At 39.4% G+C, this 25,056-nt stretch overlaps 1 pseudogene; it reads left to right on the top strand.

The window, feature by feature from the left end:
• Nucleotides 1–8,162: 8,162 nt before the first annotated feature.
• On the top strand, nucleotides 8,163–24,305 carry LOC139614384 (uncharacterized; annotated as a pseudogene).
• The last annotated feature ends 751 nt before the right edge of the window (nucleotides 24,306–25,056 follow it).

Below are 25,056 nucleotides of genomic sequence, written 5' to 3'. Positions count from 1 at the left end.
GTTCACAAGGCTGTGAAGGGTATTTATACTGTTTTGGGTCAACTTTTTTTTTTTCAAAGGGTCCCTGTGATTCATGTAAAAGCACCTAGCCACTTCCTCTTTTGCCTGTTAAGAATGTGCTTGTATGTGTAAAACTACAGTGACTGTGGTTTGAGTGTACTCCTTTGAACCCTCTTTAAATGCTTTGATAAAACATTTCCCACATTCTCTTAATGTAAGGAGTTTACCAGTAGATTTATCGAAATTGTCTATGAGGCAAAAAGTCTATCCACTAATCCACTCCTGTCAGGAGATTCAGAAGACACTACCCTTTTTGGCAGAAAATACTTTGGGATTAATAAGGATGTCATATAATAAGTTATTATCTGTCCATCTTCTTCAGTTCAAAGAAGAAAAAATGCCCCATTATTTAAAAAATGAAATATAGGGAATCTTGGGAATACTTTCATGCTGCTGCTGGTCTCATGATAGTCATTCCGTGTCTTGTTATTTTAGGTAAAGACGTTTTCGGATACGTGACTAACAAACACACGTCAGTAAAGAAAGAGAGGATGAAAACATGAAGTTTATATATATTATGTAATGTTTTTTATATGTTCTTTATGATATTATGCTTTATGTGACTGTATTTGACATAATTGGAGCACTCTCATGAGGTGGTTCCATGCAAACGAATGACCTGCATGGGTTTGGTTTTGTAATAATTAAAACCAGCTTTTCCTGACTTCAGTGTTTTCCTATGTCTCCATTTGCAGTAGTATATGATTCAGACGTACCAGAGTTCTCAGTTATCAGGAACTGTAGTCTGACAAATTACGACTAATTACTCATTACAGCACTGAGTTTAGATATACAGAAGCACATACATCACAAATATAACATTTAAATTGTTAATTTTTCTCCAAGGTCTAATGACTGTCAGTCTGTTGGTTGGTCCGCTACGTGATCCAGAATGGAATATCTCACTGGATTGATGGCCCAGAAATTAGGTGCAGATATTCACGTTGCCCACAAGATGAATCTTAACCCTAGAACACTAACGTTGGGTGATTTTCACCCACACGATTCTTGTCATGTGATTTTCATTGTGTTGCTGCTGTCTGAGTTGCATGGGTCCTTGGGTAGCTTCTGGCTGCTCATTGATGTGATTGATGGTATGTTTGTTTCCCTCCTCCCATCTATGGTTTTTTCAAGAGGCATGCGTTCAGGTGATTTTCACCCGACGTTAGTGATGGTGTTACTAATTTTAACGTTAGTGTTCTAGGGTTAATGATGTTTAATAATTATCTGACTTTTCATCAGGTGCCACCAGCGGTTCAGATGTTTTTCATAGCTATATAAGTATCTGGAGACCAGGCAGGTAAAGACATGCTGTCTATTACTGCTTCTACTTCCATCAGTGTCTGTGTGAGACAACAATGCCATATAATTACTAGCTTCTGCTACATCAGTGGAATTCCTTAACTTCCAAATAGTGAAAAAAGACCACCCAGTGATGACTAGAAGTTCTTCACAGTGGCATTGTTTACGCATTTGGATACAAAAGCACTCTTTCATAGATTCAAAGAATCAAATTCAACTTAAATTGCTGCACTAACAACGATTATGAGATGGCAAACATTTGACAGAATAATTTGACAGTGTCATAATTCTAGTCATTATCAACACACTTTTGGAAACTGTCTTATAATGACAATGTTTTGCTAAGTATGAGACTGTATGTCATGTTTCGTAGTTCAGGTACATACCTAATCTCATACACTGCATTAAGTTCAGAGTACAAATAGTTGGCATTATAAAAAGGAGCAATTGTTACAGCGGCAGATATATGTGGAACATTTATTAGCACACTTTTCTCCTGAGGAATAAAAATATGCTAATTATTGATGCTGTTTAGAACTGTAAGGGTACTATATACAAATATCATAGATGTCATGTTAATCTGCAGCCCATTAGTGATATCATGTGTAATGTGCAACAAACACTGTGTCCCAACACTCTAGTATCCTGTGGAGACAAATATTTTTGGAGTAACATCACTGTGTAGACGGTGGTTAACAGGGCGCTCCTGACTCATGCCTGGGGGAAGTTGACAGACAGGGGATTTTTGTTGTTATTTTAAAATGGTCACTGACAAACACACACATACACACACACACACAAACATTTGGAAACATAGACACTACTGATATGTGCTGACCCATTTCTCATAGACAAAGATACAGTTCTTAACTAGAATTATCAACTTGTTGTATGCCTCCACCACTCTAGTTACGAACCTGTTTATACAGAGTCATAGAGTATCAACCTTTTGTGTGACGTTTTGAGTAATGGCTAGTAAAGTGTTTTGTGAGGTCACACTGACCTTGACCTTTGACCTTTGACCTTGCGTCCAAGTGGCCATTTGTGCCAAATTTGAAGAAGTTCTTTCAAGGCATTACTGAGATATCATGTTCACAAGGCCAAAACTTTCTTTTGTGAGATCACCATCACCTTGACCTTTGACCTTTGACCACTAAAATGTAATCAGTTCATCCTTGAGTCCAAATGGGTGTTTGTGCCAAATTTGAAGAAGTTCTGTCATTACTGAGACAGGGCATTACTGAGATACTGTGTCCATGAGAATGGGACGGATGAAAGAACAATCCAAAAACAATATGCCTCTGGCATGAAAGGCATGTTGTATCTACAGTATATTGTAGTGGCAAGTCTGAAAACTCAAACCTGTAAAAAAAACTAATGAGACCCTGAATGATATTCAGTGATGTGAAGCTGTAATGCTCAGTACACAGCAGAAACTAAAACAGTCAGAGGTGAGGCAAAAAATGTGACACTTTTCCTGATGCTTGGCACCAGGTTGTAATGCTCACCTCTACTTCATCAGGCTTAGCTCAACATCCATGGCTGGATGTGTTCAGCTGCACTGTACATCCTGTGTTATCCCAGTTGCAAACTGTTAGTTTTACATTAGAGATGCTTGATATTTGTAAGAGCTGTGTCTCAGTTCAATACTACATACTGACTCTGTACTGTTTTAGCAATTAGACTACAAAAATACAAACAGGAAATAATATAGCACATGTGATATCAATTGAACTGAAAAGAAACATCAAGATGTTTTTCCTACGATTAGAACAAACTAACGTTTTTGTTTTCCAAACTTTTTTGAAAATGTTTTAGAGTTAATTTTAGAGTTAGTTAAAATTCATTTCTCTTCTCTTCATTTCCTTGATGTGTGACATTTGACAGCAAACCCAAAAAGCCACCGCTTTTGTGTTCATACTGTGTATCATTTATGTTGTCACTTTTCAAGTGCGAACACACTACATACTAAAACTCATCTGGTCCCTCATCAAACGACATCAACCTTTCTCTGACACAACAGGGAAGTAGCTGATGCCTTTACAGGGGCATGACTATGCTACTTGGTGGTTTGCTGCCTTGCTTCCCTCTTTGCTTCTATTCAAGACAGATCAGCACTTTGGTGGTGTCAAACTTAAAGTCTTTGTTATTGTTAACTTCAGTGCTTGGAACTGATGACAGACATGACCTGTGATCACCGCCTGTGCCAGGGAAAAGCTGATGGCCAGTACACTCTATGAGGTTGCACAGAAATGAATATCTTCAGTTTTGTTTACGTTGTATGGTTCTCTAGTTACGGAGGTTAGATTATGAGGTTTACTAATTTTCGAGCTAAACCAGTTTCTACTGTCCATATTCAACTGCGATTGCTAATAGCTATAATGTTAACTATTCATACTGTGCAGTAAGACACTGCACACTACAGTCCAGCACGCCCAACCATCAATACCTGCAGCTTCATGAAATTCCTGCAGTTATGCAGCAAAAATATCTCAAACATATTTGACTCTGATGTACAAAGTTTTATCAAGGCAGGAAAGACCGGTGTTCGATCAGCACAAAGCTGCAGCTGAGCTATGTATCAAACTTTGATTGACAGCTCTCAACATCATTCTAACATTACACAGTACCTGACAATTATTGATCATTGATCCAACCTGCCAAAAACAACAAACCAGCCGTAAATATGAACACACAGTCAGACTGAACCGGGTGACCTTAAATCTGGTGACTGTAACTCTTCTTCCCCTGTGCAAAAACATCCATCTGGAAAGCTTCATTTGCTTCATTTTCCGTTTGACAGAGCGGGACATCCCCTTGTTGTCTTGGCTCTCAGACCCAGTTCATTCATTCATTCTTCACATGTCCCAACTTTAGAATGAATACTGTGATTCACAGGTTAAAATTCACTGGATTAGACAAATTTGAGATATTTTGATCACTTTTTGTGGGAGCATCGGTGTTGATGACGATAGGGAGGAATGTCAGGAGAGGAATCAGAAACAGTCAGGCTGTTTAATAGTTCTATGGAAAACTAATTGTGCTGTATGTGGAGCAGGAGACCAGATCTCGCTTGACACAGGTATCCCACCCAATAGCTATCTTATGCCTTGCATGCTCAAACACATATTTTACTAAAATAGATCCATTCATTTAACTGTTCAAAGAATATCAATAAACTGTTTCTCTGGTAAATAAAACAGGGGGACTTTAGATTTATCCCAGCTCAGCAAAACTCAGCAAAAACATGTGTCTCATCTCCCCTCAGACCATAGTTAAACAAACACAGAGTGTGTGGGGGAGGGGCAGAGATCTGCTGTGGACACTCTGGGCAACTCCCTGGCTCTGCCATTGCTGTGCATTTATTTAGCTCCACCCATTTCTCTCTCTCTCTCTTTTTAAACAATAGGGTCATTTTTAGAGCCAGTTCAATTCATTCACTTTTGCATGTACATTGTAATTTACTTGTTACACTCAGAAGATTTGGGAACTCTACAATGAACTCATATACAGTAGTGGATCTATTCTAACCTGTTCACACACAGCTTTTATTATGGTCTGAAATCTCTGACATAAATGCAACAGTTATAATTGTGTTAGTTATCTTTAGGATGTAAACGTGAGGCCATTCACTTTGAATGTTAACTGACAAAGTGGAGTTTGCTACAAACACCTTGGAGGTGCGGGAAGACGCTTCAGGGGAGGCCAAGCAGGCTACGTCTATTTTAAATTGCATTGCTGCTGGTGTTATCATGGTCTTGGCCGAGGCTGCAGGTTTTTCCCCCTTTCTCATTGTGTTTCTAGGGTTTGTGCCTCTATCTCTGTCTGTGCTTGGTTGTGTGTCCCTTGGCATGGCGATCTACCCTGCACCTCGCCTGCTCCACTCTACTCCTCCTCCTGTTCGTGTCAGCCAGCTCACCTGCTCCTCATCATTTCATCAGTGTGCAGTTTTTAAACCTCTGTTCTTCAGTCACTCAATGCCAACTTTATTCAGTCTACCTGTGTGGTACAAACACCAAGGTGTCATTGTGTTTTTTCATCAAGGTCTTTGTGTTTTGCCTTTTCCAACTAACCGTATGTCTCCCGTGCTCCAGGATTAAACCTCATCTTCCACCTTTCCTGTTGTTCGACATCTACCAGCCTTGCTTCACCTGCCATCTGCTTCTCTGCTGCTTATCGCCTGCCTGCTCTCATTCATCTCTCTGTCTGTCCCCAGTGTACTCAGCCTTCATTACCTCTACAATAAATCTTCATCTTGCTCAACCTCAGTCTGTGTCATGCATGTGGGTTCAAGCATTCATTGGCTGTGTTATTTTGCTGAAATTGCAATGAAGCAACATAGAAGCATTGATCTTTTGAATCATAAAACACAGCTTGACATTTCAACACGATTCCTGGGAACAAACTAGGGAAATATAATTCAGGTTTACGAATACTGAGCTCATAATTTGAATGTATTACAGGATTACACAACCTAGCAAGGATATGGAACACTTTCTGTAAGTCTCTTTGGACAAATCCATCAGAAAAATGACTGTAATGTGATATAATGAGGCTGGCCATGTATATTGAGACTCAACAACATGAATCAGCTCCAGCCCACATTAAAGGGAGGATTTAGATTACGTGGATGTCAGCAGAATTTAGAAATGGCGCAGTACACAAAAAATGGGTTTAAATTAAACTTTTGAACAACCGCTAAAATTCAAACCACACTGACTGCTGCGAGGTAAGGTCTGGCCCATCCAGCAGAATTCAGGAGCAACATGTAGTGGAGAAATGCCACAGGAGGGCAGCAGAGACTCTTTGGAGTGAGAGCTCACAAACTGCTGTAATCCATTTATCATGTGACAAAGACAAAGAGAGAGAGAGAGAAAGAGAGAGAGAGAGAGAGAGAGAGAGAGAGAGAGAGAGGAATTATCAAATGATTTTCTATCTCCTTATTTGTTGCTTTTAGGCCATTTTGTAATATAACAATTATAATGTAATAATACACACATTTAGTTGTCAACATGTGAGTTGGCTTTGCCACAGAATGAGTCAAGTCTTGCATGTCTTTTCTGGATTATTGTGAAAGAAAGCATCAAACATTATCATGTAGTCATAACTAAATGTGTAGTTAGGTTCCTGCAGTGGAAAATACTCCCACAACAAAAACATAAACTGAAGAACTATAAGCTGTCTTTTTAAAAGACACCCTGTGTTCAATCTTATGTGATTTTAGCATATTTTAAATTATTCTAACAGAATTAGCTTTTGTGGGTAGAAAAATTAGACACTTCTCATTTGAAGAGTTGCATTTCTCCATTCATCTCAGGTCAGGTGTGAAGGGGGAGAGTAGGGGGGGTGAAACTTTGCTCAGTGACTTTATGATTCTACCACTAGGGGATGCCAAAGTCAGATATTTTCAAATTCAACACATAGTGGCTTTGAAGGCACAATCATTACTGGTTCAAGTATTCTGAGAAAATCAGCAATCATTGGTTTTGCAGAAGCTTTGTTGGGTCATTTTGTCTCAGTCCACTTAAGTCCATTTCGTACTTGATGTTGAAGCACAAGATAAATAACAAAAACACTGAGAACACTTCTGAATACAGGGAAAAAAGACAGAAATATAAAAGACAGATATTACGGATCTCATCTACTTGCTCTGATATGTCACATCTCTGGTGCCTTTTAAGTGTGAAAGCGTATTTGTGTGGAAAGCAGGCATGTTCCTGGCATTGCAGTTTCCTCCAGCTTGTAACCTTGCAACTCCAAACTGCGCTCTCAGTCATCACTTCTGCTTAAAATGACTTCATTACCACGTCTGTAGTCACACCATAAAACCAGAGCTACCCAAATCCTTCAAGTGCGCAACATAGGCTGGGAAAGTCAGCCTATGTTGCCTCGCTGAGGAATGCCGTTGCTCCCATAAAGCACCACAATGACCAATCAACTGTAATTGTAGCTTGAATTTACCGCGGCACCACCCTTGCCAGTCTAGGCATCCTGGCTGTCGACCATTTTCTTTTTCGAAGGCCTTAAATCCACCCCTGCAATTTTGGCTCCCCTTCAGTGAACTCTCTTATTGAAAGGTCTGGCCTGTGTTTGCTAAAAGTGGACAAGAATGGGCTTTGATGATGTTATTTCGGGAGAGCTTGCAGAATGCGTGGGACTGGGAAGTGCCACCCAGCACATTGTGTTGCATCAGTCTGCAGGGAGTTAAGCTGAGGTTCCTCCAGGGACTGAGGAAATCATCGAGTCAATATCAGAGATGCTTGATTTATCATCATGGAAATATCAACATATTGACATATCTGCAGAATGAATCTTTTTCTACACTGTATCTTGCCTCTTGTTGTAGTTTCACCACTTGTTTGGGATTATCTATACTATATAACTATACTATAATACTTTGCACTCTAAAAACTCCAATCAAAAATTACTATTCACATTATTTGTATTCACACCATATCAACCATCACTGAAACAACTGGTTTCAGTCCTGGATTTGCATTGAATCTAAATAAGACGTTTACAATGAAACCATACATCTCATCCTTTTAAATCATCATTGGAGCAAGCATGTCATGTGACAAAAACTGTTCAGATGTCATTTCTCTCTGTCTTGCTTTCGTTCTTTTTTTTTTCTTGCTGTCCTTGGCTGTCTGCAAACCCCTCCCTAATTCCATAGTACTGTCTGAGGCTTTCCTTGGATTTACAAGTGGCATGAGTCACAATAACCATTTAAAAGCCTTTCTCATTAACCAGAACTCCCATTTCCATGTGTTTAAGATAGGCCACTGCAATTCATGTAGTGTTAAGTCTGTGAAATGCATGTCATGCTGCTATATGTCTGTGTCTTGGTCTTGCTATCGTCCCTTCCATGTTTTACGGCGCCCACATTTCCTCCGGCGGGAACGAGCGCTCCTTCCACAGAACCACAGGTTGACTTGAAGCTGGCCACAGTAAGTGCATAATTGCATGAGCTGCATTACAAATGTTTAAGATTGGACTGCATGCGATTTAATATCTTGCACAATGCCAAAAACCTGCAAGAACTCAACCTCTGAGTGAGTCCACTGCCCTCTGAGTCCTATCAGTTGTTATATTGCATGCTTTTGCAGATCCTTTAAACGTCCTTATTTTCTCTATTCTTATCTTAAATCCCTATCAGAAATTAGTTGTGTTTCTTTGGAAGGAGCTGTTGGAGGAGACAATCTGCATGGGAATTGATTAGTGTTACCTGCTAAGTCTTCATTCATATTATTGTTGTGAATGGATTTCTCGGTGTAATTGGTGAGGGTGTAATTTACAGTAGGTGCTGTAAATCTGATCACCCAAGGGCTGCAGATTAGTATGTTTATGTAGAAGTTATGAATGAACATAATGTGTTCTATAATGCATGCTGAAAATAAGGAACCCATTCATGAGGAGAAAACAACTTTTACCTTTGCATTAATTGAGTTGTACAGAGCCAATTCATTTACCTGGCTGTTGCAAATATCAGATATCAGTGCAAAATCATCTCTGATGTGGATCTTGAATCTACTGACAGGATTACCTTGAGCAGTACTACAACCTGCAAAAAGAGCCTTTGGGGCGCATGAAGCGGAGTGGGCCCGCCTTCACCTCCAAAGTGAAAGACATGCAGATTTTCTTTGGGCTCAATGCAACGGGGGTGCTGGACTCAGACACCCTGGAGGTGATGAGAAACCCTCGATGTGGCGTTCCAGATGTGGAGGAGTACAGTCACATCCAGGGGACCCGGTGGAACAAGAATGTCATCACCTACAGGTACGAATTTGGCCTTTAATGATGTTTTAATGATCAAGATGCTAGCACTCTTTTTAACCACTAACGTTTAAGTAGAGTTAGCTGGAAAGATATATGCTTATGTGATAGATACAGGCATGTCTGACCTCGACTGAACTTGCAAAAAAGGAAAAAAAAAAAACAAAAACCAGACTGGTTGTACTCAAACCCTGCCAAATACATGAGCCAGCAGGCAATAAAACCTTTGGTAGAAAGGGGGAATAGAGACTGTCACAAATCATTATGGTTGACAGATTTTGTGGTTTGGGACTCTTGCCTCCGAAAGTTATTATGGGATTTTTTTTAAAGTGCCAGTTTACATGCTTGAATTTATGTAACACTATATCACACGTCCGTATTTATTTCTGATTCAGCCATGTCTGCAGGGTTAGACATGCAGAACAAATATATAATTTAAGAGAAAATAAGAAACGTAGCTAGTGTTATTCCAAACAACTGTATAACCACACATTATATATTATATAATTTATTTACACCTGTAATTATAAAAAGGACTCTATGTTTTGATCTTGATACTAATCAACAACAAAATGACACATACTTTGCAGCATCGGCAGGTACACCAGAGATTTGCCTCGCAGCACTGTGGACTCTCTGGTTGAGTCAGCTTTCAGCGTTTGGGCCAGAGCCAGCAGTCTGACGTTTGTAAGGTCACACACCCGCAACGCTGACATCATGGTGGAGTTTGTGACCTATGGTGGGTTTGTCTTTTGTTTAATGAAGGACAGTAGCAGAAGATGCTTGAAAGTTCAATGATCAGTTCGAGTAATGCTCACATAAAGGAAGCTCTACCTCTGTATTATGTAAATATAACAGTGCAGTGGATATGCACTTGGAGAGGTTCAGCAACTAACCATGGTAGCGTCATCATGCACTGGCCGCTGAACGTGATAGACTCCTTTAGATGAGGTGAAAAGAGGCCTGTAATTTTCTAGTGGCATGACAGAAAATGGGTTTCTCTGTGGTTTCTATTTCATGTTTGGCCTGGATTATGTTATGAAGAACATGGTGACTTGTATCCTTTTGACGGACCCAGAGGCACGTTGGCTCATGCTTTTGGACCAGGGTTGGGTGTTGGAGGTGACACGCACTTTGACGACGATGAGCACTGGACAGCAGGAGAGACAGGTGCTGGACTGAATCACACTGGCACTCCACATTCATACTGAAGGAGCTGTATAAATATTTATTTGAATTTCTTTGTGGTATTGTAGGTTTTAATCTGTTTGTGGTAGCTGCACATGAATTTGGCCACGCTTTGGGCCTGAAGCACTCCAGAAACCCAGACTCACTGATGTATCCGACCTACAGATCCTCCCGTCCAGCTAACCTGTTATCAAGAGAAGATGTCATAAACATCAACGCACTTTACAGTAAAGAGTTCTGATTATCTACGGATGCACTTGAGCACTGACACAGTTATATTTTCACTCCTTTGTGCTTTCCTGAAGTTCAATATTACAAATGATTGTGTGCTGATGTATGTTAGGCCCAGTCAGAGGTCGTCCGAATCACTTTCCGAGGTACAACTGGAGCTCTCAGAACAACCCCTGGGTGTCAGGATCACTGTTCCCTCGACTCATGCAGTCCAGATGTGCTCCAGACCTGACCTTTGATGCAGTGTCCACCCTCGGGGATGCCACCTTCTTCTTCAGAGGAAGGTATTTGATGAGTTTTAATTTAAAGAGCTTGAAGGTTGTTTAAAGGTTTTATCATCTACAATTCCAGACATGTGTTATATTCCTTTTAATAGAGTAGAATGTAGAGTTATTAATAACTTTATAAGGTTATAAAAAGTTAATATCTCATTTTGGGCCCTCAGCTTTTTTAACAGTGCATCTGACACCAGAGTCCATTTAGAAATCTTGATTTTAATGTCATTTGCAACATATAATAATCAAAATGTATTTTTGACCTAACTGACAATTCTTTCCCCACAAGGTATCTCTGGATTAAACATAATGAGCAGTATGACATCAAAGAAGGTCCCATCAACAACTTTATGCCCAAGATTGAAACAAGCATCGACGCGGCCTTCTGGGTACCTCGCAGATCCACTGCTTACCTTATTCATGGTAACTATCTTTAATGATTTGATAATTTGGTTCACAAGTAAACTGCAACACTGGTTTCATTTATCTTATTCCATGTCCTTCCATGCCTTATACACAGTCAAATCATTAATTGTCCCAGATCTCTACATCCACAAGTCATAGTAAATTCAAAGAAAAGCCCTGTGACATAAAACATAAATAAATGCAATCATCGCTCAATAGCTGAAAGACAACAATTTAAAATTTTATTTTAGCAAAAAAATCATATTTCCGATTATCTTTCCTTTGACAGAATCCATGTTCTGGACAGTGAAAGGCTCTCAGGTGAAGGGAAAGCCCAGAGCACTCAGCCACTTTGGATTTCCAGCCTGGGTGCAGGACGTTGACGCAGCTGTACACGTAGTGAAAACAGGACGCACACTCTTCTTTATGCATGATATTTACTGGAGGTAACGCAACATATCAACAGCATGAATCCAATAACAGTCAGCTCAAAATATCATCAGCTTTTCTTTTTGATTGGCTTTGATTATTTGAAGTTATTTGAAGGAAAAGAAATGAAAGTATGAGGATATAATATTTTGCGCTGGGTAATATCTTTTTTCATTCATGAGAACAGGGTATTAGAGTAATAAATGTATGTGTGTGAACACTGCAGATTGAATTAAATCAAATTGATTAAATCAAAAATGTGTTATATTTAATGAAAGTGTAATGATATAAAAAAAAAAGCCAAATCACAAAGCACAGGTAGATATGGATCCAGCTGACTAAGATCTGACTGTAACGTTTCCTTTGTGAGCTGGACCTCACACAGAGCAAATGGCTTGATTTGGACTCTGAGGTTTGATGAGGTGATCATAAAGTTGCAAACGTACACAAATGTCTTGTCTTAGCTTTGTAGAATGAACAGCTGATCATGAGTCACAACTTGTTTATTTGCAGTTACAATGAAAACCGAAGGGTTATGGATTTTGGTTACCCAAAGTACATCAGCGAGGACTTTCCAGGAGTCAACACGACAATAAATGCAGCTGTCCATAAAGAGGGTGAGCAAATGGTGCTATTGTTACCCATAGTATATTGTATATTTGCAGTTTGGTACATACTGTATGTATTTACTTCATAACAAAAGATGGAAGAAGAGGCTCCACAGCAAAGTTCCTCATATACATAACAAGAGCAAACATACTGGGCGATGTTCAGTTTGAAAAGCTCAGTAACATGGTTTTCTGTCTGTAGCTCGAATGGCTTTAACTAGTTGCATTGATTATTAGTAGCATAGGAACGCTAATGTATATGCAACGTGAGCTCAGTGTAGTTAAGATTTTACAGAACAGCCAGTTCCCCTCCATAATTTCAACTGTATAATTTACCATTTAAAGTCCTTCATATGATATACTGTAATTTCAACTGCAAGCAACAGTGGATATTTGAGTTCAGAAAGATGCTCATCATCATCATCATAATGATGGTCAACACAATGTGAAAAAAGGTGAAACATGCAAATTGCTTTGTTTGCTTCCTAAAGATCTGTTTTTTTTTTTTCATTTTAGGTTTCATCTACTTCTTTGTCGGACCACAAGTCTACAAATACGACTACTCCCAGAAACTTGTTGTGGGAGTTGAGAAAGCAAATTCCTGGCTTGGATGTTGAAATACTATAAATCCATGAACATTCAACAAGTAAATTACCTGAAACCCTTGATTAAATTAAAGAGGAAGAAGAAAGAAACACTGTGTTTTTCAGTTTTGAGTGAAGCTTTATTTATCAGTGCTCATATGTTGTCAAAATAAAGAACTACAATTTAAACCTGACGTGTGTGTTTTTTTGTATGTATACCACAGCAAAATGCTCCCAGCATTTACAGATTATCTCATGTCTTTTTATCAAGTCTGCATATCACTGTGGTGGAGAATGATTCACAGATGGAGTGTAAATAAGGTTTGCATCACTAATGGCCACAAGATGGATACAAGCTACAGAATCTATATCTGGTTCTTATACTACAAAACACACAGTGCACATGTCATCGTCAGTCAGAAAGCCCAGACATAGTATGTAGACATTTCATTGGGAGGTTTGAGCCACAAAAACCTCCAGGAAACTGGGGCAGGTAGACCCAGCTTTAACTACCAGGATTATGTGCTTTTGGGATGTGTGATTGCCCAATAACCCTGAGAAAACTCCCATATAAAAAATGTGAAGCCTGGTGAAAATGTGCATTTAAAACATGGAGTTGCTCTGGTTGTGGATGCCAGTTTTGGGCTCTGTGATGTCTGCAGAGCTCTTGAGGACTCTACCCAGCGATCAGGACCAGCAGCTGAGGCCTGAGGATGTGGAGCTGGCTGAGGTTTGTTTTGTGGGTAGATGACTGTCTTATAGTTTATAGAAAAACCACATACATTACAGATAGATATCCATTTTAGATCTGTATCCATTGACTTTTGTTTTGAGGAAACTGGTGAAGAACTAATTTAAAACTATTTCAAACTGTAACGAAGCCATGTTTGTTACTCTGCCTGTATTTATAATGACAAATACTTTGAATGTAGAAATTATCACCTCATTACATTACTAGAGATAATTCACTACATTTATATGCAACTACTGATGAATTCAGCAACACATCTCAGTTTAAATACACCTACAACATGCATGTTTTCACTTCACTAATTCACCTAATTAAGAATTAGCTTAGCTTTGTCCTCAATTAAAACCTTAACAATTTGAACTGACCAGAAGCTGACGACGTCGGCTCTTTGAAGTGCATCTGCTGTAACCTGTCATAAAAACACTACACTGTATAGTATGGCACAGAAAACATATAACAACAACAACACCATTTACGGTATAAATACCTTTTACGACATCTCATATGAACATCGAACCTAACCCCCCCAGACCTGGACTCCTCTCACAACAGGGCTACCTCAGCAGGTTTTATAACCTGAACTCTAGAGGCAGAGCGCCAGCGAGAAAGATTAGGTCCATGTCAGCCATGGAGGAGAAGATCAGAGATATGCAAAACTTCTTTGGTCTGACAGAGACGGGACACCTGGACTCTCAAACCCTGGATGTGATGAGGGAGCCCAGGTGTGGTGTTCCAGATGTGGAAAACTTCAGCTTTTACCCCAAAAAGCCTAAATGGAGGAACCACACCATCACATACATGTGAGATGCTTTGTGTAGACTCAGAAACGTGCTTAGTTTTCCGATCCTTGCTGATTATGTTTTTTACTGATTACTGTGATATTGTAAAGTGGGTATCTTCTCACATTTTGTTGGGCCATCTTTCACCGGCACACAGGATTGCCAAATACACTCCAGACATGAAGAGAGAGGATGTGGAAAAGTCCTTTCGTTCAGCTCTGAAGATGTGGAGTGATGCAGCTCCACTGAGGTTCATCAAAATCAACCATGGCAAAGCTGATATAGTCTTCTCCTTCGCCCGCAGAAGTAAATCTGCAAACCACCTCTGAGGGGTTGTTATACTTGTTAAAATACACTCAACCCTAATTATGGTTAATAATGCCAAAAAAGATTTGATATTTTTGAAACAATGTGAATCAGACTTTCTTATAAACCCTGATTCTTCGTTCATTCTGTTGTAGTTCATGGAGATTTCTTTCCGTTCGATGGACCCCGGGGTGTGCTGGCTCACGCCTTCCAGCCTGGAGAGGGGATGGGAGGAGACGTGCACTTTGATGAGGATGAAACGTGGACAGCAGGGAAGCAAGGTTTGTCAGTCAAAGCGTGTTTGTAACTGTCTGAGAAGTGATTCATTTATTCAGAAAATAAAATACAATAGCTGATCCAAATGAATCTGGCTAAAAACTCACCCTTGCAGACATTATCTCAACACTCATTTACTTTTCTCATTCACCTCTTCTGTCTCATACTCTCCCAATGTCAGATAATATCTAGCACTTGCTCCCATGTACTTTGAACGCACTTACTGTGAGTCGCTTTGGACAAAAGCATCTGACAAATAAAATTGATGCAATATAAAAATCGGTTGCAGATTGTCAAAACATCATAATCTTGGTGCATTTTTGTTGAAAATGTAAATTAATTCTGAACCACAGTGTGAAAAAAGCTGTTTCATGAATCTGTGGGTCGACAGTTCTGGCCACAGCCCAATCACTGATATCCCACCAGGTGAAACAGGTGCCACAGCTGATGAAAAGCACCTGGTATGACATCACTGATGAGGGTGTGGCCAGAAGAGAAGCTTTGCAAACCCACAGACAGCAGTGTGGCAACAGTGGCAACAGTTTTCAGTGTAATTCTGTGCTAATTTACCTCTTAAACTGACTAATTGGCCACTGTTGCTGTATTTCAGGTTACAGCCTGTTTGCTGTTGCAGCTCATGAGCTCGGCCACTCACTGGGGTTGACTCACTCAAAGGACCCCTCTGCTGTCATGTACCCCAATTACAGGCATCACAGCCGTACACAGTACTCTCTATCCAAAGATGATGTGCTTGGGATCCAAACACTGTATGGTGAGGAACAAATTAAAATGTACAATTATTATTTGCTCAGAGACTGACTTTGAGAGAATGTTACTCAATAATATCTAATGTGTTCTCAGGCAAGCCCACCAAAAAACTGGAAACCCAACCTGCTTCCAAAAAGTGTGACCCCACCTTTTCTTTTGATGCAGCCGCTATGATTGGAAATGAGATTGTTTTCTTTCAAAATAGGTAGGTTATGGTTTATTTTATGATTGCAGGATAACTTCAGTATAGTTGAACTGCAATTGAATGTACCTGTTGTTTCAATCCAGGTACATGTGGATGAGAACATCAGGGACGTCCTATTGGAGTCGCCTGAGAGAGGGCCACAGCAGCACATATTCACCAAGCATCAGCTCTCATGTTAATGCCGCTTATGACATCCCTGCCAAAGGCGTGGCGTACATATTCACTGGTAGAGTAATGGGCAGTCTGCAAAGCATCACTTAGGCCTTGTCAGCATGACAAGGCTGGATTTCCAGTAGGAAAGCACAACGTTGAGCCTAAATTACAGCCTTGTGCAACTTAAGTGTTGCACTTCATGCAAGAGGCTCATTGAGTTTGGCAGCGCCTGTGGTATGTTACTGTTTTTCATAGTATCCCAAAATGCAGTGACATGTCTGTGTTTTTCCAGGTCATAAGTACTGGGTGGTTCAACAGCTTAAGATGAAAAGTCATGCCCGTTCCATCTATGAGTACGGCTTTTCCTCCAGAATCAGGCAGGTTGATGCTGCCGTGCATATCAGTGAATATGGGAAAACAGTCTTCTTCACAGGACAGTTTTATTACAGGTAATTTTTCTTTTTTTTTTTTTTTTTTAAATGCCAACTTACTTCACATTTTAAAAATATTAAAATATGTCAAAAAATGCAAACAATCAAACAAACAAAACAACAGGGAAAGTGAATCCAAACTTATTCAGTTTCAGTGCCAAACTGAATAAGGATCTAGGGCTGCCGCTAATGATTATTTCCATAACATTGAATCTACCAGTCATTCTCTTGATAATTTTATGAATCGTGTGGTCTATAAAATGTCAGAAAATGATGAAAATGTCCCTCACAATTTTCTAAAGCCCCAGTGATCTCTTCAAATGTCTTGTTTTAATAGTCCAGAACCCAAAGATCCTCAGTTCACTGTAATGTAAGGTAAAAAAAAAGGAGCAAATGCACTAATTTAAGAGGCAAAACCAGAACATATATGATATTTTTGCTGGGAAAAATGATTCAAATGATTAATTGATTATTAACAAAGAGTATCAAAATAATGAATAAATCAACTAATATCAGCTCTCCAACATTGTCCAGGTCATTGTACCTCGTCCACATGGAATAAATAAGCATGTTTCACTATTAAGATAATAGGCATTTGACTTTAAGGAAGCTTACAGTAGCTCAACAGCTGAGAGGGACAGACAGCAAATGAACTCTAGGACGAACTGGATGAATAAAACAAATGTGAATGATCCAACCTCAGGTTTGATGAGCGCAAGAGACGGATGGACCCTGGCTTCCCCAGACTCATCCAGACAGACTGGCCTGGAATCCCGAGAAGGGTCAATGCTGCCTTTAAGTTGCATGGTAAAATAAACAGTGAAACACAGTTTATGGTCATGAACTCTGTATAATGCGGACCTGAGCAACAGGATACAAATAGAAAACAACTGAAATAGAAGTTGTAATTTCTTGTTTTTACCGGGTTTAGGTGGTAGACGGGTGGAGCTTACCGCACTGGACACACTTTTATACAGAAAACACCACTTTCCACCAGTTTTAGAACAATGTGCTACTGAAGTAGAAATCTTCTATTTCCAGCTGAACTTTGTTGTCCACATTTCAGCTCAACATGAGGGGATAACACACTTGATATGAACACACAATTAACATATGACATGAAATAAAGAGTCTATTTTTTTTTTTTTTTTGTTAACAGGTAGCATCTTCCTCTTCAGTGGGTTAAAATCCTACCAGTTTGACTTCAGAAAAAACCAGGTGGTGAATATAATGCCAGCAAATTCTTGGCTGGGATGTTGATGCGGCTGACACAGTGGTGGAGCGAGATGAATTGTTAATGACAGTACTTATGATGTGAAAATAAAGTGCAAGTGTATCATCATGTGTATCTTTTTTTTTTTTTCAATATTGTGGACTTTGATGTAGTCAACCTTATTGTACATTAGGAAACCTCAGGACTGCATGACATTTGTACATACATAAGTTGTTACTCTGAGCGTGTGGGATGTGTCTGTGAACTAAATATCTCAATAAAGTGTCATTTTTGTTCGTGAAAATGAACAAAACGCTTTTGTACAACTCATCTTTGATCTCTGGAGCAGTGCTGGTGGAATAAAGTAAAAGCAAATTTGAACTTAACATAAAGAGTGAAAATTATTTTTTAAAATGCACTGTCAGAATGCAAATAAAAGTCTGAAGGCATGCTGGATTATTATTAAGGTTGCATTAACATGTATGCATCTTTTCAGTGTTGTAGCTGGTTGCAGTGGAACTAATTTTATTAACAGGGTTATAAACCATTGGGTAATTTGATGTACTCTATTACAATGTATTGTACTTTATATGTTCTATTAGGTTTATATTTGTAATAATACTTGTAATAATACTTATACTTTTAATAATGGGACCAATAACTACATCTGCCATAGACATGTAGTTGAGTAAAAAACACAATTATAAACAACAAGTATAAAGTAGCATTAGATGGATAAGCATGTGCCTCAAAACTGAACTGTTAAGGACGCTTGTTTTGTAAATGCAGGTACCTACCAGGAGCTTTGTATATTTGATATATTTTTTATCAGACAAACAGACGTGTAAGTAAACATTCAGTCAGCTGTAACATGACCTTTAGTGCTCTTGAGATGTTCTGAAAATGTATGTAAAGCAACTTCGACAACATCAGCATCCCCAAATGGCAGCGAGGTGTAGTCCACCGTCCATCAATGTTGACCCATCAGCGCTTAAAGATAAAATCATGTAACGTTGGGTAACACTGTACAGCATGCTCATGTTTACCCAGCAAACTGGACTGTGGTCAGTGTACATCAGAGGGTTATCAGGAAGCACAAGAGAACACTGTCTGCAAGTCAGTGTTTTTCTTGACAGACTTGCTGCCGTTGGGGAAACACTTTTGAATTTAGTTCATGTTTCAGTTTGTCCCTTGGGGTGATTTGGAGGTGCTCTTCACTATTACAGCTTTGTTTTTGATTTAGGATGATAAAGCACACACATTTGCACTGTATTTACACAAATATAGTATAATACTCAAACGTGGCAAATGATACACAAATATCACAAAACAAAGAAAATGGAAATTGTAAAGGCTGAATGGAAGCCAAAAACATCTCAGCAACAGACAGGACAACGGACCAAAACACAATCTGACTGCTTCACGAATGTTTCAAAGGTGAAGTTAAACTGATTGTATCATCTCCTCCCACTGTGTTATCATAGGGGCCCCTCTTTACTCCCCTTCCCCTTCTGGCACAGGGGCTTGTTTTAACATTTACTGGAGAGCTCTTATTCAGCTTTTATCAGCACGATACACACACCAGGCTGTAAAGGCTGCCTTTATAAGAGGAAAGTGGATGGTGGAGAAGAAAACATTTAAACAAGATGTCTCTCACTGATTTTTGGATTATGCTGCTGTGCTGTTTGGCACTTAGTCAAGCGGCGCCTACCATTGCTCCAACGGTGTCACCAGAGGATGAAGACCTGGCTCAGGTAATGTTCCGCATATACTCTATACTAGTCGTTAGGAGCTATCAGTGATAAGAAAGACATGGGTGAGATGAACAGACTTTAGGCTCAGATTGTGCCTTCATGTAATAAGGACTGTCATTATCATCTCTTTCTAAAATCATGTTTCGTCTCCCTGTGTCAGGAATATCTCTCGCAGTTCTATGGTGACGTTGGGATGACAAACAAAACATTGCGAAGCATCACCAACGAGTCCTTCAGCCAGGACCTACAGGCCATGCAGGCTTTCTTTGGCCTGGAGGTAATTACAATGAATGAAATATTTTATTTTCAGCGGTGCTCATAACACCTGAGGGAACTGGGATGAAGAAAGAAAAGCTGATCTTTGTGGAAATGAAGAGCAGTTGGATGTTATTTCAGTTCAGTTTTATCATGAATATAGAAAACCTTATTTCAGTTCCATGCAATAAAAAGATAAAACAAAATGTTGTTTTCTCGTAATCAAATATGATATGGCTGCTACAAACTTCAGCGCTGGCAGAGGATTCATTCCAGGAATCTTTAAGCTGGTGGCAAAATGTCAGCATGATTTTATGCAACTCTATGTTGTTGTTACCGTTTGTCATCATGTGACCACCAGGTGACTGGCACCTTGAATAAAGAGACTGTAGAGGTGATGAAAGCCCCTAGGTGTGGTGTGTCAGACATCAGCCGATATGGACACTTTCCCGGTAAACCTAAATGGGAGAAAAGGCTTATTACATACAGGTAAGAGGACCAGAGGAGGTTATAATACTGTCAGTACTTTAGTTACATTATCGTAATTCAGGTGGTTGAGTATATAAACATGACTCATGATGATGATAGTGATGATGAGGATAACCCTATATAATTTGAACAGGATCACTCAGTACACTCCAGATCTGACCCGGAATCAGGTGGATGCAACCATTGCTAAGGCCTTCCAGCTCTACAGTGACGTCATCCCGCTGGACTTCAAACAGGTCTACACTGGCACTGCGGACATCATGATCCTCTTCAAGGGCGGATGTGAGTCTGGATGAAATAAGAGGTTTTTAAACACATTTTGAACTTCTATCAGGAAAATTAAATGAATAAATAAATAAATAAAAGAGTCCAAATGTGTCCTATTGTTTTAGAGCAATCCGACTTTAGACACATAATTTGTCTTGATCATGTTTTCATCAGTGATGCCAGCTGATGTCATGGTTTATGGGAATCCTAGTCTCTGGATTCAAGTACAGACTTAAACGCTAAAATTATAGATTACATTATCCTCTTTGTACTTTTGCAGATCATGGAGACTTTTACCCTTTTGATGGAGCGGGTGGAGTCTTGGCTCATGCCAACTCTCCTGGACGGAATCAAGGAGGGGACACACACTTTGACGATGATGAAAGCTGGACTCTTACCCAAAGAGGTAAATATACTCCGCTATGCTATTTCAGTGAAGCTGAGGCTCTCCTGTCCACTGAGGACCAAGTGCAGAATCTGTTCATGTGTACATGTCATAAAATGTTTCATGCTTTTGTTATTGTTGTGTTCAGGCGTGAATCTGCTGTTGGTGGCGGCCCATGAGTTCGGCCACGCTCTGGGCCTGGATCACTCCAGGGACAGACGTGCACTGATGTACCCTACCTATCAATATGTCAACACAAATGGCTACAGGCTACCAGATGATGACAGGCGAGGGGTTCAAGCCCTTTATGGTAAGAAAAAAACCAAGCTGAATTGCTGAACTTCAAATATGGCTTTATTTGCACCAGATGACAGAAACCTCTGTTTAACCACTGAACAACTGACCTGTGAAGTCATTCCATGTGCTGCGGTTTATAATTAGCATTTTCCATTTTCATACAATGAACTGTACAGGAACTAGTTCCATTTTATATTTATTGGGGTTTGTATGCTTAACAATCAGACAGATTTTAAACATGAGCTTAAGATCCGAGAAGAAATCATCCTGAAAGTATACAACGGTCATTTGCTTTATGATGACTGAAGATCATAGTTTAGTCACTCTTGATCTCACCACTCCATTTCCCAGGAAGCCGTACACCAGTGCCCACAGAAGCACCAAAACCACGTCCTGGTCCAGAACCTGAACCAGAGCCAGAGGACCCAACAGAGAGACCAAACCCCGAAAATGAGAAGTGCAGTCGCGGCCTGGTGTTTGACGCTGCTACCTCCATCTGGGGAGATCTGTTCTTCTTTAAAAACGGGTATATTCTGAATATATGATGATCAGTGTATTCATCTGGAACAATCCTACATATTTTTTTAAATTTAAATTTAAATGCCTTACTAGATACTACTGGAGAAAGAGTTCAATGTTCCAAGGAATCCGCTTCACTAAAGTGAGCACCAAATGGCCTCAGATCAACTATGTTGATGCTGCCTTTGAAGTCCCACAAAGGGATGTGGTGTATCTGTTTGAAGGTAATTTTCAAAGGGTTTTGTTCAGTTTGAATGTGGATTGTAGTGGATTCAATGAGTATCGTGAGGCTGTACAGGGAACAACATGACAGAATATTCTGCAACTGTTTCTTTACAGGTCGTCAATACTGGGGCATAAGGGCTCGTGTAAAGACAATAATGTCAGGGTATCCAAAGTCTATCACCAACCTCGGCCTCCCCTCCTCAGTCAGTAAGGTCGATGCAGCTGTTTATGTGCCAACTACTAGAAAAACTCTCATTTTTGTGAACAACCAGTACTGGAGGTGAGTGTTGGTCATGATGAATTTTTATTTTTATCAACATGTCATCTTTCGGTGGATAAAAAACAAAATGACTGAGATGATAACTGATGCGTGAAATATTAATTCAGCATGCCTACACACACCAGTGTCTCACTTTTCTTCTTGCAGCTATGATGAGAGCAGAAACCAAATGGACTATGGATACCCAAGATATATCACTTGGGATTTCCCTGGCATTGGCTCTAAAGTAGATGCAGCCTTTGAGAATTATGGTGAGAAATATTCATTTAACTGACTTCATACAATTCAAAAATCACCTTTGGTTAGAATGACAAAAATAGACATTATATTTAAGGAATGACTTTCAAACAAATGAATGCTAATATTACTCCTTATGTGCTAGATGGACATTTGTAGTATAATGTGAATATTTTGTTTACAGCTTGTTTTACAGCCCAATCTATTCATTTGTCTGTCAGTTCAGCACTTGCTTGCATATAAACTGAGTCTTCCCTCCCACAGGGTATCTTTATTTCTCAGATGGCCCCAGACAGAGTGAATACAGCATGCCAAATAAGAGGGTGACGCGTGTACTGCTGAACTACGGCTGGCTCAACTGTTACTGAGGCACAACTGTCTATGCCTAAATGTAACTGCAGTTTGCATGCATATCGTTTTTTTATGATGTGGGGAGCTTAGAGACAGATGTTGTTTTGTAGTCTAACTTCTGCTTGGCTGCTGACCTGTAGCAAAAAAGTCAAACTGAGGCGAAGGTCAGTGAATGTTTATCATTTGATCAATTCTGTTAATAATCTTTGACCTGTTTGAAAACGCTTCTGGTTCATTTTCTTTCTGTATGGAACTTGCAAAGGAACATACTGATTGTCAGTTATTTGCTAAAACTTGTTTTGGGTGCACAATTTTGGGTGTACACTGCACTTTGGTTATGCAGCAAAAAAAAAAAAAAAAAAAAAAAAAAAAATTTAAGCCATTAGTTGTTTAGATCATGTTTCAACGGTTATGCTGTGAAATAACCCTGTCTTTTTCCTGGATTCAGCAATTTTAGAATTAGGACCACAGGGTTTGTTGAGCCACATAAGAAGAGATCCAATATAGAAAGAGAGCTGAGTCACTACTGTTTCATGAACATGGACAAATTAGGGATTTTATATTTTGTTGTGCACACACAGTTGAATCCAGGTTGAGGCACACAGGGGGAGTTGAGGCCAAGGGGGTCACACAGTGCAGGAGATTCAATCAATGAGAATAGGGGAGCTTCAAAGAGTTGGTTCACCAGAACAAAAAGATATTTTCCCCCTTATCTGTAGCAGTACTCAGTCATGCAGATAGTTTTGGATTTATTTTCCCAGATTTTGACATATCTATCTCTAATATTTCTGCAGCAACTCCAATGCATTTCTGTTGTCTTCAGCATTACACAACAGCAAAATCTCTTTCCAAAAACAATGTGTTCCCATACTCCAGATAATCCCCGGAACATACTGTCAGTATGTTTTATTTGGACCATAAGCAGAGTAGACAGCAGTTCCACTGTCCTCAATGGGGGCTGTGGATCATAAGATCAACTGTTTCTGAAAAATGATGCTGCTGTTACAATTTGGTTAATATTTTACTCCACTGTATTAGGGAGGAGGCAGAGAAAAAGGTTAGATTATCTCAAAAGTCCAGCAGATAAAACCACCTCTTTCTGCATGGCTGTATGCCACATGTGATAGGTGAGAAAATGCTTTTTTTTTTGTAATTTGGGTGAATGAACAATTTAATTAGTCATGACTTTTGATGGTCTTAAGAAAAGACTGATTGGAAATAACTTTTAAAATCACATTTAGGGGAAATCTAACCTTGTTATTGCCTGCCACCATGACAGAATGACAGAAAATAGGCAATAATTCTAGTGTAATTTAGTTTAGAGATGCTGATTTCTCAGCACACAGAAAATGGTCCCGGTTTTTCCTCAACCGTGAATTTAAAGGGCTTTGTATTTCACTGCAGGACAGTCCTTCTTCAATTTATGTGTGGCATATTTATGCTCTGCAAGATGTCCTTTTAATCTGTGTCTTTTCCCTGCACAATAAAACAACCACACAAACATGAGGTCTGTACCACATACGGTAGGTCATTTTGCACTGAAAAAGGATATGAGGAAAGTTGTGAGTTACTTGGAAATACTGATGGTACCAGAGAGAGGAAAAAAAAAAGAAAATCTAAGTAAGGAGAATGTGATTTGAGAGCCATTTTGACCTTAGAGGCAGTTTTTGAGATCACCATGTATCACTACACCTGCAGCTGCAAGAGCAGAAGCACAGGTGCATTTCATCTATGGCTACATGCAATAGTTATCAAAACTTCACAGGTATGTACTCTCTAACTAACACCTTGACGGAGAAACATGAATCATCGTTTTTATATACAGTCTATGGTTATAGTGTTTCTAGATATCCCGTGATCTGGATGAGAGAGAATTAAGCAGAAGCAAAGTACTCAGATGTAAAGTTAAGATTGCTGCTAAGTAATGGCAATAGTTACGTATAAAGACAGCCTTAAGAATAATTAGACACAAATAAACCTGATTTAGGATTTTTTTTAAATTTATGGAAATTAATCTGGCACTGAAGACATCTCTTCCACTGATGTGAAGACATGTTTGGTTCACAGAAATTTGTGGTCAGTGAAATCATAGTGCTATAAATGTTTAATTAACTAGGCCTATTTCATAAAGAGCTGATAGTTCAATATGTTTTTAGCATAGGCATATGAAAGGTTGTTGTAGAAATTATTGCAGTTGAGAAAAAAAAATGTCTAAATGAAATCTGGGCACAAATGATATCAAATGAGGAAAGACTGG

The sequence above is a fragment of the Trachinotus anak genome, unplaced genomic scaffold (assembly GCF_046630095.1).
Source record: "Trachinotus anak isolate AG129_WGS33_773 ecotype Australia unplaced genomic scaffold, CSIRO_AGI_Tana_v1 ptg000034l, whole genome shotgun sequence".
Lineage (NCBI taxonomy): Eukaryota > Metazoa > Chordata > Actinopteri > Carangiformes > Carangidae > Trachinotus > Trachinotus anak.
This window is presented reverse-complemented; position numbering and strand designations above follow the sequence as displayed.